A 14,107-nucleotide genomic window follows, 5' to 3' on the forward strand; every position below is an offset into this window, starting at 1 on the left:
TCCGCCGACGCTAATCATGGAGCGCTCAAAATTTTTCTTCCAAGTGCATTGCTTTTGCTGTTAATTTAAGGAATTCTGCTGATGAAGCCTACCAAACATGTTCAGAGGCTTATGATGATGCTGCTCCATCATGTCCCAATTGTTGGTTTTGGATTCAACGGATTAAAAGTGACAAGAATTGACTGAAAATGCCATTTTTTAGCCACTTGTTGCAAGGGTTGTCCGGGATACACTGTTGCAGCTCGAATGGGAAATTCCGCCACATCAACGTACATTATATTGTCATATTGACATTATATTGTCAAATTACCAAAAATATTGTAAAATGGTGTAGAAAATTAACGAAACTATTTGGATTAATATATAAAGCACTAATTTTCCACAAGCAATGCCTTTTTCAAGGGAAAAATTAATTAAAATTTTTGCAACCACAATTTTGCTCCCAGCAAAACGCTATGGCCCATGAATATTCCCTTTTGGAATCTATGTGGATGGGTCTCCTGGAGTAACCATGACTTTTTAACTTCGAAATGTCGTAGTAGATCCACATTTCATCGATTGTTACAAAACACCACAGAAAAATTTTTCCCTTTTTTGCGTCGCAAGCAATGAAACAATATTTAAACTATTCGGAATGGCATTTTCAGCCAATTCGTATGGTAGCCATCTTTCCTCTTTTTGGATCTTTCCCATCACCTGTAAACATCTACAAAGAGTTGATCCATAAATTGCTAAACTTTTCGAAAGTTTTTTGAGAGTTTAAAGCGGGTTTTCGTCCAATAAGTCTTGCAATTCGTTGTCTGCGAACCTTTTGATCCTTCAGGCCGTTCTTTGTCACTGACATGAAAATGAACTCTTTTAAATTGTTGAAACCGAAACCGACAATTGGGATATGATGGAGAATCATCACCATAAGATTCTGAACGTGCTCGATGAGCTTCAGCAACAGATTTCTTTCAACTAAACAACAAAAGTAATGAAGGTCGAAAATTTAATTTTCAGCGTTCAATGATTAGCGTCGGCATACGCCAAATATCGCAATAACAATAAATGGAAAACTGTTAGTTTCAGCAGAGAAAGATCAAAAGCGTCGAGGTTTGTCTAGAAGAAGGTCAAAAACATCAAATTCAACCGTTATGAATAGGGGTATTTTCCATTTCTTTATGATTTTTATCTGTAAATGTTGCTTTTTAAAATTAACGCAAACTCTTAACACATCCTGCCTACGTTTGTTTGGGTTCATGAAGCATTTGATTTCATAACAATAAAAATATATAACGGACTGTGTGTAAACTCACCACTTTCCACTCCTCGAAAAAGCAACTTAGTTAAGAAAGATGGGATTTTAAATTTCTTTTCTTCTAAATTTGTACACCTTTTGAGATGCGTATAATCAAAATATTTATGTAGGCCTTAAAACATTATGCGTGCTAGTTTACTTATCAGAATTTCAGTTACTTATTATGTTTATAGTTTGCAATATTATAATGATAGGTAATCGGCATACCATTCAGTTTTTCTTTAAATTCGTGCGTGTCAACATAAGGACAGCTTTATCCCCAAACGTTTCAACGTTTAAAAAAATATCAAAAATGACAATATCGGAGTTATTTTAGTGAGGGGTCTTGGATTAAACGAGTTCTGCGGTTCCCGCCAATTATGGTGCAACTTGAATTTAAAAAAAAAAAGGAATACAGAATTTCAAAAATACGTAGAATTTTTGAAAATATTGATTTTTGGGTGATTAGCATGTGTTTGAATAAAAGGGTTTAATTTTTGGCCCTTTATCACTGGAGCTCTTTACATTATATGTAATATGCCGGAGTACTTATTGCAACTGTTACAAAGTATATATGTGCTTAACCAGCCTGGAAACGGTGCAACCACGGCCGTTTGTGTACTTTTTCGTTTGTTTATTGAAATTTGACAAGATCAAATGTGATCACTTTCTTCTTCTTTTCCTTTGCTTAGATCTAAAAACTTATTAAATCAATTCACAGACTCACTCAAAACTTTCGAAAATGAACATTCATTGCACGGCTTAATTTGTCTATTATGTTGTAGTGACTGTCTCCAGGTGTTCACGAATGTTTCTTTTCGTTACGATTATATTAAGTCTACTTGTGTTTGATGTATGGGATTAACAGATTATATAGGTCAAGAGGTTCTTGCATTAGGAACCACAGAGGAAATCAGGACTTTTAGAACAGAATGTAAATGATACGTTTTCAATACGGCGTTTGTTAAAAGAACAACAGTAAAAGTGGTGAGTATTAAAATATTTGTTTAACCTTGTTTTTGTTATAAAGTTTATTATATTTAACGCGCTTATATCCATTACTAAAACATGGAGATGCTACAAATCTGCATAGAGAACTAGTTTTATTAACGCCGAAACTTTTTCGATTTATTTAGACCCGTAATCATTTGTTGGAATTCTTGCAAACCCTAAAAACGCGTGTTTCGAAATCACAGTAGCCAAAGAAATTACTTAAGAGAAAAAAATATTAAAAAAGATTTAAAAAATTGTTAAAACAGGTATATGAACATGCGAAAGCTGACGTAAATATTTCATCACTCTGACAAACAAGTAACGCAAACCGAACAATGCTGAGATTGGTACAGCTCACTTTTTTTATTTTAACGTAGATTGTGGGTTCGACAGTTATAAATTTTGAAAAATTTGCCGTCCATATATAAAATCACAAATATGCAAAGAATTGTGCACAACTGTGAAATTTAATTCGGCTTTAGCGCATTTTCCGTGCGGATAAACTTTCGGCACTGCCGAATATCCTGCATTTCAGTCGCTACAAAAATCCCCTCACCCTGTTCTTATTTTGATTTTGTGCTCACAAATGGGGTTTCAGCTGGATTGCTAAAATTTTAAAATAATTTTGTCGCTAAGCTTAATAATTCAAAAAGAGCTTAAAATCTTATTTTACTGTTTTTTTCTATAATTGCATTGTTCACAGCTTCGTCTCAAAATGCGCTGCGATACCTCAGTGTGTTTCTCACTCTCTGTAGTTTTTTTAATACATTGCATTTACAATTGGCCTTTCTTTATTACTGGATTTTTAAAAGTCGAAATGTCATGGTTGTTTTCTGTGCGCTATTAATTTTAGAAAGTAGGGTGGCTATCGTTTGGTTATTGTAAACATTGCGGCATACCTTCTTTGCAATGGATCCCTACGAATTAACTGTAATCATCTTCATGCTTCGATCAAGTAGAGTTTAGAGTTTCCAGATCATACAGAATTAAAGATTGTAAATGTGTACTGAGTTCAACATGTACAATGCTTTCAACTTATTCGCATAGAAAAGGAATGTATCATACTTACACTTCTTTCAACAAATTCAACTAAGAAAAGCCTGTATAAAATGTGAGCTTCTTTCATGCAAAACACAGTCAACTCCAACTTTTCTTTTTTTAAGAGCAACCTCTTTATCTGAATAATGTGGATCAATTCTCAACATACTCCGCACTTGGAGTAATCATGAATCGATACATGCAGCCGCCGTCAGAGCACGAACTGCTATTGCCATTATATCACGCTGTTTCCTAAGCTGGTTTGGAGAAATAATTTGAACACGCTTATTGGTAGGCTGCTTGCGAGAAGTTTGACGTAAATTGTTCTTGAGTGTTGAATCAGTACGACGATTTTTAGGATTGTCGTAATATTCGATGATTTGGCTCCGAATCTTCTCAGCTGATCGAGAACTTTTGAAATCTTAACGTCGCGAGATTCATTCACTCTTGCGTAGATGTCAGGGTGAACTAATGTGTGATGAAATCCGCATCATTCGGAACATCAAAGAGCGGAGAAACAATCATCTGTTTGATGACTTCTTGCTAAACTGTTATCGGAACACTTATTGGTTCGAATGAAGTCACGACACCATTAATGATTCAAAGAGAAGAAAATCCGGCAAAACCTTGCAGCATGATAGTGATCACATAATCGGCAAGGGTGAATTTCTGCCTCTTTTTCTATATCGATTCTCAATTACAGAGACGTTAGTAGCGAACTTTAAAAAGGAAGTTGATAATGAGAACTGAAATTAAAAAAAATTAACAGAAATATTAGAATAAGTTTAATTTTGCGAAGTCGTTCAAATGTAGTATGTTTGTGCCTTGGCTTCCATGGACGTCAGAGCTTTTTTGCATGAATCACTGTCACCTGAGAAACGATTATTGAATTCATGAGGTTCATATGGGAACCAAATCGATCGATTTGTTGGTGTGAGTTTGAGCCTTTCAGTCCGACCTGAACTTCCCTTAATGGCCTGTGACTGCACAAGGGATTTTGGGTTGAATTATGGGGATGGGAGCGGTCCTCGTCCATGCTCGCCTACGAACATGTAATTTAAGATTGTACAGGATCATTTATAAATAAAATTTTGAGCCATAACTTTAGTAATGATATTTTTCTTTAAGCTTACAAAAGAATTTAATATAAAACACCGCTACCAATCATAATGTCAACTTGTATGGATTGGATTGCATGAGGAACGTCAGGAACCTGTTAACTTTAATTGCGATAATTCACGCCCATGAACAATCTGGAACGATATCTAGATCTAGATCATATTCTTCAGTAGATGGAACTGGAAATGGATATGACTTCCAATACCTGAAACATCGTATCTACATCTGTGTTTTACTTGAGTCGAAGCTGCGGTTAATAGTATTTTATTCTTTATAGCTGATGTTGTAACTTGCAAAAATTCTGTGTTATTCTCATTGTTTCTAAAAGTATACGGCTTTATTATCTAGCAGGCAACTGATTTGAGTGTCTTGAGTGTTTGAACTCGGTATGGTAGAAGTGAATTGCGAAGTTTCCGAATGAGACTGCTTACTTTCTTTTGATAGACTGTGAAATTGTGTATGATAAGGTTGATTACACTTCGCATATTTACCTTTGCTTAAAATTCATATCAGTTTTCATTTACATGTTTGGTTAGCTTTGATCAGCTCCTGAATATATATTCCTTTTATATCTTTTGTTACAAACACGATAATTTTAAGACAGGATAGTTTTCAGAAGAGTTTTGTCACGATCTAACGACATGTAAGGAATCAAGCTTGCCTAGAGCCACACCCACAACCGGCACAGGACCAAATTGCGAATGAACCTCTAAGCCGTCGCAAACATGCATAAGCTTGGCATCCGATAATAGTTAACAACGATTCATTTTCGACTCATCGTGACATTTTAAGATTAGGAGCTAGTTTAAGTACGACATAGGTAAATTACGCGCATTAAGCAATGTTGCTTTAATGGACTTTAAAGAGTTCGATAATGAGAATAAGTGATAGATTTCATTTAGGTTCTTGCAAACAACTCTGAGCGGGTTAAACAGCACATGATTGTATCTACGTTGGCTAAGCTTAACCACATAAAGTGCCTAGAGAAGCGGTTAGGAACATTAAAGCTTATTTCATCAAGTAATGCAGGCGAGTCAATAGCACCATTTATATCTTTGATTACGAAGGAAACGCCAAGAACAAATCTACGTTTCTCAAGTGACGGTAAGGCTAATAGAATCAACCTATTTTCATACAGGGGAAGAGAGGCAAACGGGTGCCAGCCCAAATTCCTAAAGCCAAACAGCAAGAATTGCTTTTGAACAGATTCAATTGAATCTCCATAGCACCTATATGAAGGAGACGACATAGGAGAGGCATACTCAAGTACAGGTCTAATCAAACACATGTACAGCTTTTTTGTGATGTAAGGATCATCAAGCTCTTGGACCACCTCTTTATAAAACCAAGGGCGGACCTGGCTTTGGTTAACGAGAGCTCAATGTGCAAGTTAAAACGTAATCTATGGGCAAATAGAACGCCTAAGTCAGTGAACAAACCGACTTCCTCAAACTTGTGCGAATCAATGAAATACTGACTATTGAATGACTTTCTTCTTGAGAAAGAAAGCTTCTTGCATTCATTTAGATTTAGTTTCAGAAGATCCAAAGAGCACCATGCAATCAAATAATTCGAGTCACTTTGAAGCTGATGTGATTGCGATTCTAGAGAGAAGGAATAAAACAATTTCACATTATCAGCGTACATTAAGATCTGACTGGAATTAATCACCGATGAGAGATCATTAATGTATAAACTAAATAAAATGGGACCTAAGTGGCTGCCTTGAGGTACGTCAGACCTCACTGGGAATTCATTCGAAATGATGAAGTTAAACAGAACCCTGAAGGATCTATTGTGCAAATAAGAGTTTATGTATTTTATTAAATACAAAGGGAGGCCAAAGTCTTGGAGTTTAAAGATAAGTAAGGTAAGTAATGCTTTGCATAAATCAGTAAATATTACATCAGCGCGAGAGCTGCTAGAAATGGCCTTGAAAACATGACAGGTAAACTCTAGCAAATTGCCCTTTCCGAAAGCCACGCTGGTGTAAAGAAATATACGAATTAATGGCAAATGCCAAATGCTGAGTCGCAATTCGCTCAAACAGCTTCGGCAAGACACTCAACTTGGCTATGTCTCTATAGTTCTCAACAAGTTGTCTATTTGCACTTTTATGAATGGGAATAACGAAACTACTCTTTCAACACAAAGGGAAACCTAAACCTAAACTTAAAGACCGTTTACAAATCTTAGAGATAACACCATATAACTTGACAGCGCAAGATTTAAGTATACATGACGAAATTCCATCAGGTGTAGGCGCACAACTACATTTTAAAGGGCTCAAGCCTTTAAAAACATCATCTTCAGCAATAACCAATTTAGGAATTGAACCCAAGTTAGTTATAGGATATGGCTAGTTTGCGGAAACATCGGAATTAGCAGTCGAAAAGTTTCGACGGAAGTACTCAGCGAACAGATTTGAGATTTCAAAATCATCCGAGGAATCAGAGCCATTAAAGGAAACATGAGAGGGATATATGGAAATTTTTCTTTTTGAATTAACAAATTTAAAATAGTATTTAGGACTAGCAAACAGAGACGGTTTAATGAACTGAAGATATCTGCGTTAATAATAATGGCAGTTGAGGGAGCTGAATCTACGCCTTGCGACGGAGTAAGCGAAATAGTCAAGAGCAGAGTCACTTTTCGAATATTTTTTGAATACCGGGTTTTTAGAATTAAATACTTAAAGACTACCAAATGTATAATATTTTCTTCTTCTTACAACTTATACGCATAGAAAAGGATGTTATCGTATCTACACTTCTTTCAACAAGTTCAACTTGGAAAAGCGTATATGAAATGTGGGCTTCTCTCATGCAAAATACAGCCAACTTCAATTTTTCTTTTTTTAAGAGCTATTTATGTTAATAAAGTACAGTTACTCGCTAAGTTCTTAACAATGGGTATCAAAATGAATTTTGAGGACAAATTACGAAACTTTAGGGCATATCAAAAACGATATTAAGAGACGGAAAGTTAAACTCTTCTCTCCAACACTGGTAAATTAGAAACAAAACGTGGTTTTTTCTTTTACGTAAAGAAATGAATGAAACTTCAATTGAAAAGCTACGGCCCACAATTAAATGCCCTGCACAACCTCGCTTAATACAATTAATAATATTAAAACTTTTTAAAAAAATGGTCGAACTTGGTCGAAGTGGCCGAAAATGTGCTCCCATCCAAACCATTGTAAATAACGTTCGAGCTTCAGCTAAAACACGTCAGTGTATCAAATTTCATAAAAATATTCCAAAAACGACAGCATATACATTGAAGACAAGACGGACAGAAAAATTTACATCGGCCTTATAAAATGTGGGTCTGTCTCAAGTCCTTCTAGATAGCTGCATATACTTAATACGCCTTTGAACCATAACTCTTTTGTTTTGTGTAGTTATGAAACTTGCACACTTGCAGAGTTGGCGTCTCTCGCTATTGTCAGAGATAATGAATATCTTTTGTATGTTTCTATTTTTCAACCATTTGCGGTTGTTTTTGCGTAGTCTCCACGGCGATCTACAAATCAAAAAGTCTCAGTTATCGTGTATGGTACATCGACTGATTCAATTGTAAGCATTTAAATGTCTTCAGAAGCAATTCTAATTATTGTTAACTAGCGATCTAATTAAGTCACAGTTCTTTTAAAAAACTTCTGTATACATATTTGCGGTAACTTTCGTTTTTCTTGGAAGTTGCCGCTTGGTTTTTTTCTCTTTTACGTTAGCCTTAAAACGACAAATATAAACCACTGCTTAAATGGGTGTAAACTTCAATGTCATAACTCGCTAACACATCCATCTACAAGGACACTTTCCTTCACACAAAGTAAAATTTTGCCTCAGGCCCAATGACTATCATTTACCAAAATGTCAAGGGCCCAAATTCTAATCACTTTCCCTTCTATTCGTTTGAATCTTCAATGCCTCCTGACGTTAAATTAAGTACCACTCATATGAAAATTGGTAACAAAAATTTATATTTGCCTTGTTCGTATATTCCTCCTAATATTTACTTATAAGAAATTTATATTTTTCATTTTTGACGTATGCTGAGGCCTCAAAACCCACTGGTATAGTCATAGCATAGGGACATTTCAATTTACAGCAAGGTGCCCTAGTGTCAATTCTGGTGGTATGATTCCCATTTCAACATCTAAAAAAGTCATTCCGTTTTTCAATGAGACATATGATTGGAGCCTTCTTCATTATAATCATGTGACCAATTGTAATGAAAGACTCTCAGGTCTAAACATTGTAAATTTCCCTGAAACGGCTGTAAATTGTATTGTGCCTTTTAGTTTATCTGTGGGTTCATATCATCCAACAATTTGCCTATTGTTTCAATGCATGCAATATAAATTGTTGTGTCTCTCCAAAATATTAATTTTTACTTGCTGAAATATACAATTTGCTTTTAATAAAGGTAACATTTAATTGCTTAAACTCATAGTATGCTTGATTTTTCTGCCGAGAATATGGAAACCCTAATATCCACATTTTATAGTGCATCAAACTAAATTTCAGCATGAGTTCTGATTAGACAAGACCTCCCCTCGAAACACTTGAGCGATATAATTTAACAAAACAGCTAAGTACCATAGAAAAAGGAACACTCAACCTTTCAAACTGTAGATGAAAAGTGGCTCTATGTACGATTATTAATAATGTGTAAGGCGCAGACTTAATTTTTTCAACCACTAAACTTATCGCAGATAGCTTCAAATGATAACATTTTTATTTCTCATTAATGGTAAACAATTTTAAAAATTTGTCAACTCCAAAAGGAGATTCTTCCCGTATTCAACATCGACGTGGTTTAATGGTTCTCATTCATATGGAGAAACATTTCTCTTTACCGAATATTTTTGGCGGCACTTTTCTACTGCTAATGCCGACCTATCAGATTGTTAGCCACATTAAATCCTAAACTATGTATCAATCTGGAATTTGATCATTTCCGAGAGTGATGTATTACAAGCTTTAAGGCCACTGAAATGTTCCGCGCCGGGAGCAGACGGCATTCCATCATGTATACTGAAAACATGTTCTGATGAACTATGTAGTGGTTGATACGGTACATGACTTTCCTTCGGTAATTAAGTTTATATCCCAATATACATTGATGATGTAAAATTGTGCCTCCCATTTATCTGGAATCGCGATCTTATCTCCTTCAATTGGATCTAGAAAACTTGACTACGTTGTGGTTAGAAACTTTATGAATTTAAATCTAAAAATATGCAAGAAGCTTTCTTTTTCTAGGCAGAATTCATTTCGAACTGAGCATTTCATCGATTCACACAAATTCGAAAATGTGAATTCATTTATTGATTTAGAGGTACTTTTGACCAAAAACTTCATTTAAATCTGCACATTGGAAATAAAGCTAGTTCTGCACTAGGCTTAATTAAATGTCGTTATAGATGTTGCAAAAAGGCGTTTCATAAGGTTGATTAGGTCAAGACCTGCTTATAGGTTATTTTGATTCAATGTAGTTGGCTCAAAAGCAGTTCCTCCTCTTTGCTCTGCAATTCTTCCCAGCATCCCAGGATTCCCAGGATATATATAATTGAATTGCTTTTCTCGAAATGGTTCGAAAATTGATCGAAGTTTTAAGCAAAATATTTCCTTCAATTAATGAATTTTTCCTACATATTCTAGAATATTCATAGCATCTATGAACCTAATAAAAAAAAACTTCTGAATAATGTGTAGGTCCCCCTTAAGGCAAGCCTTCGAAACGTATGTTGGGTCACGCATCCGTTTGTCGATAGTTGGCATAGGATAGATTTTTTCGACTTTTTTTTATTTAGTTTTCGTTGAATGGCAAATAGATTGCCAAGCATTTTTCCCCTCAGTAGGATGTCTTTACCAATTAGCAACATAACATAATTGCTAAGCCTTTATGAATGATGAATAGTGCATGCTTGACGGTATTCAAAGCCCAAGTAATCGTGTGGTAGAGTATGAGAACTATTAACACCGACGAAAAAGGTGAATGTCCATGGTGATGCCGTTTTGGGGACCTGTCTGTTTGTTCCAACTAAGTGAAACCATCACTAAGGAGTGCAAAAATACTTAATCCGATTGCGAAAAAAACTGGGTGGGATAAGCCAAAAGTCGTGATATCGTAAGTTTTTAGTAGAGAGTGGAGACACCCAGACCCATATACCGAATTCAGTTCAGGAAATAGTTGCAGTTTTACCCTCCCCGCCGTTATTAACATACATTACGCATCCCATTTATTAGTTGGTAGCAACTAATAAGTCGATTTCACATTGTCTGCCTGAGTAGCGCTTCACATAATATGCAGATACTGAAAATTGGTTCGATTCTTGAATAGTCTCAAAAAATTAAGAATGGGTATCCGTCGGAAGCACGGGAAATGGCAGATGGGAAAATGTGGTAGCTGATGATGGACATTACTTTTAATAAAATGTAATGTACCGTTTTTTAACAAAAAATACTTAATTTTTGATACAAAATTATTTCAAAAAATATTGAAAAGTTGTTTTTAAATAGTCACGCACTTGACATAGCTATCGCAAAAGAAAATCTTGTTCGAGTAGCTTAAAGAGAACGACTGTCGAGCGTGTTTCATCCAGCTCGAATTCATCCTACGTGGGTTTCTCAAATACACTGTGCCAAGATCGAAGATCCTTATTTTCACCGCAAAGATTTTTGCCTTGGCAGTAAACTTTAATTGAAAGTTTTCCTCATAATATCATATTAGCAGCAGGATTTCCTGGTGGTTCGTAGAGAGAGTTGGCGATGTTTTTTCCCTACTTATTCCCCGCAGAAGTAACCAGAGAAACCAAATCAATCTAGTAATAAGTTCATCATCTATATCGCAGGAAGGTTGTACCGAGGCGTTCAGCGAAAGCGCTGTTCTAGTTATTGTCTAATCATTTGAGGAATATGTCGCGATGATCCTATCCCAATATGCCCATATTTGATATCGATAACGCTTTCTTTCGACTTATATCGGCTGCAAAAATGGTGTCATTGAGAAAAGAATTGGTAGCGCCTAAGGTCTGTGGATGAAGGTGGAAAATGCGCATACATTTGAAGTGTCGAAAGAAGCAGCTGAAAGGCAATGTTTTCTTAAGCTGTGCACACAATACTGCAGTCGAGACAGATAAAGGACTGTAGTTTGCATGTGTGGGCGCGATCGTCTAAGTTTTATGTGGAGGCATTAAATCATCTAAAGCGAAGGCTTCCAATGCTGACGGATGATGGGACCGTGCTTAATTCGCCTTTGCGTCATTTAAGTACTGTGGTTCCTCATCTACTGCTACAGAGATAAAAGGTCACTGCCCACCGATCTAGTGTGTTTTAAGCTCGCATTTCTGATTGTATCCATCCTTCCGACTTGCCACCACACCGTGTGACACACGCATCTACTTCTTCTGCTGCCAGGCATTACGAAAATTTTAGCGTTGCCCGTCATTTAACATTCTTCACCAATAGCAAATATAATTAGAGCACATTGCATATGTCTGAGCCAAACCTATTAACGCCGTTATTATTATTATGTTTGCACATTTTCAGATGTTGGTTTTGCCAACAGGCTGCTTTGCCGATAACGATGAGTTATTTGTGGGCTTCATGCCTTCTATCGTTTCGTCTACAAAATCTTTTCGTCATAATTTTTATTGTAGTTCATCTGTATTCCAGTGGAAAATGATTTTCCTTTTAATAGCCAAAACGCGTCAGTATGAACCATGGATAAGTACTTTCTCTCTATCATGCCAAATTAGGAAAAACTGGTGCACTATTAAACTCTTTGCAAATATAGTAAAATCAATAAGAATAAAGGAAAATCATTGGCCATTTAACGAATTACAGCCAGTTATGTCGAACGGTATTGAATAAGCCCTTTCTCTGTTATTGTTTGTTACGAACGCGTTAACGAAGTAATACATGTAACTAATTTTAATATTTCACATCACTTTGCACTGCAATTTCCCAAACGTTATGTTATGTTGTACAAGTGTTTATTTGTTTGATACTACTATGCCAACTTCATATATTTTCTATTAGCATTCCTTCTAACTTATAAAATTTTTCTGTAAATTTTGAGGTCTCTTGTTTAAACAACATATCGTAGAAATAATTTATATACATTTTGTAGAGCAGATTTGCTCATCCATGTAAACAAGCTCATACATTTCCCTTTTCCTGTCGAACTTTTGTTCATTCAAATATTGCTTTTATGCTGTTCAAAAAACTGAAGATGAATAGTTTTTAGACGTGCAACATTACCACAAATCATTTATTTAGTTTGTTCTCTAACACATACATAACATCACTGTTGACAGACCTACATGATTCCCGGACAATATTGGATATAGTGTAAGTTTTTGCAAAGAACGAGCTCGCAACTATATTTCCTACTATATTTCATAACGTCACGGAAAATTCATCAGAGGTGATGGAGTTAAACCGAATTCTAAATGTTCTGTTTTGAAGATGAGAGGCCTAGAATGTAAGAACGAATAATTTTTGACTAACTTCGTAAAACCTTTACTAAATTTTGTTAAATACGATGGGCAAGTTTTTTGGCGAAAGGATTGTTTAATCGGAATGGATGCAGAAATAGCTATGCTGAATGAGATGAATGAGAATGATTATATGACGCGGATATCGGAGTTTCCGTATTCCTAGCAGAAAAATTAAGAATAATGGATGAGAGATAAATTTTAAACAGTAAGATATTGCTTTTATGAAAACATGTGTTTTACTTGGTTAAATGAGACTTAATATGTTGGAGTGATTTAACGGGCTATCCTGTTTGTACTTAAGGGATAGAAAAACTTCCGGGTGATACAGATCTTCAAGTAACCTGGACAACTGTTCAGAGAAGCAAAGTTCTAGCGGTCTGCCATTACAATTAAGAAAATTCTTAATTGTGTATACATATACATATATATACATACATTAATTGTATAATATATATAAAGCTACAGCTGATAATATTAACATAAAATAATAACATATATATATATATATAAATAATAACATATATATATATATATAAAATAATAACATATATATATATATGAATGGACATTCCCTTGCCTTGCTTGGTTGGCCTGTTAATATTATCAGCTGTATTAGCATTACCGCACTCAAAGCTACGACAGAAATTGAAGTCTAGCAAGGTTAACTAAACTAAGTCATATAACATACAAGTCGTCCAACCCTGCACGTTAGGGAAAGAGAAATGAACGAACGAAATGCCAGCACAGGTAGAGAGTAAGAAAAGGTAGGTGACTAACTTTCATGTTCAAGAGCTGACTAATAAAATGCAGGAAAACAAACTTTTGCGGTGAAATTACTAAAACATCAGAAGTAAGACAGCCTGTCGAAATTTAAAATAGCACAATAGCGAATAATGTTGTGCGAAAAGAAAGGAGGTTCCCAAAAAACTAACAAAAAGCGATAATTTAATATTTGATAAGCTAATTGCTGCGAATGGAAAAAAAGAACGGCAAGAGTTTAAATCCATATTAAAGGTAACACCTTATGAATCAATTAAAAGTGCAGTGTAGAAGTTTGTAGTAAACAGTTCTACCGCACTTTTTGTAAGATAATGAAATTAACTCTTGAAACGCATTTATGAATATAGTAAAAGCTCCTTATTCGCGGGGTATATGTTTCAAAAAAA

General features: G+C 35.3%; 1 protein-coding gene across 9 annotated transcripts in view; it reads left to right on the forward strand.

Moving 5' to 3' along the window:
• The window catches only part of LOC119643656 (plasma membrane calcium-transporting ATPase 1), a 192,817-nt gene that overhangs the window by 106,793 nt on the left and 71,917 nt on the right, over nucleotides 1–14,107 (forward strand). The gene's annotated exons all lie outside the window — the stretch shown is intronic.

Source organism: Glossina fuscipes, unplaced genomic scaffold (assembly GCF_014805625.2).
Source record: "Glossina fuscipes isolate IAEA_lab_2018 unplaced genomic scaffold, Yale_Gfus_2 61514, whole genome shotgun sequence".
Classification (NCBI taxonomy): domain Eukaryota; kingdom Metazoa; phylum Arthropoda; class Insecta; order Diptera; family Glossinidae; genus Glossina; species Glossina fuscipes.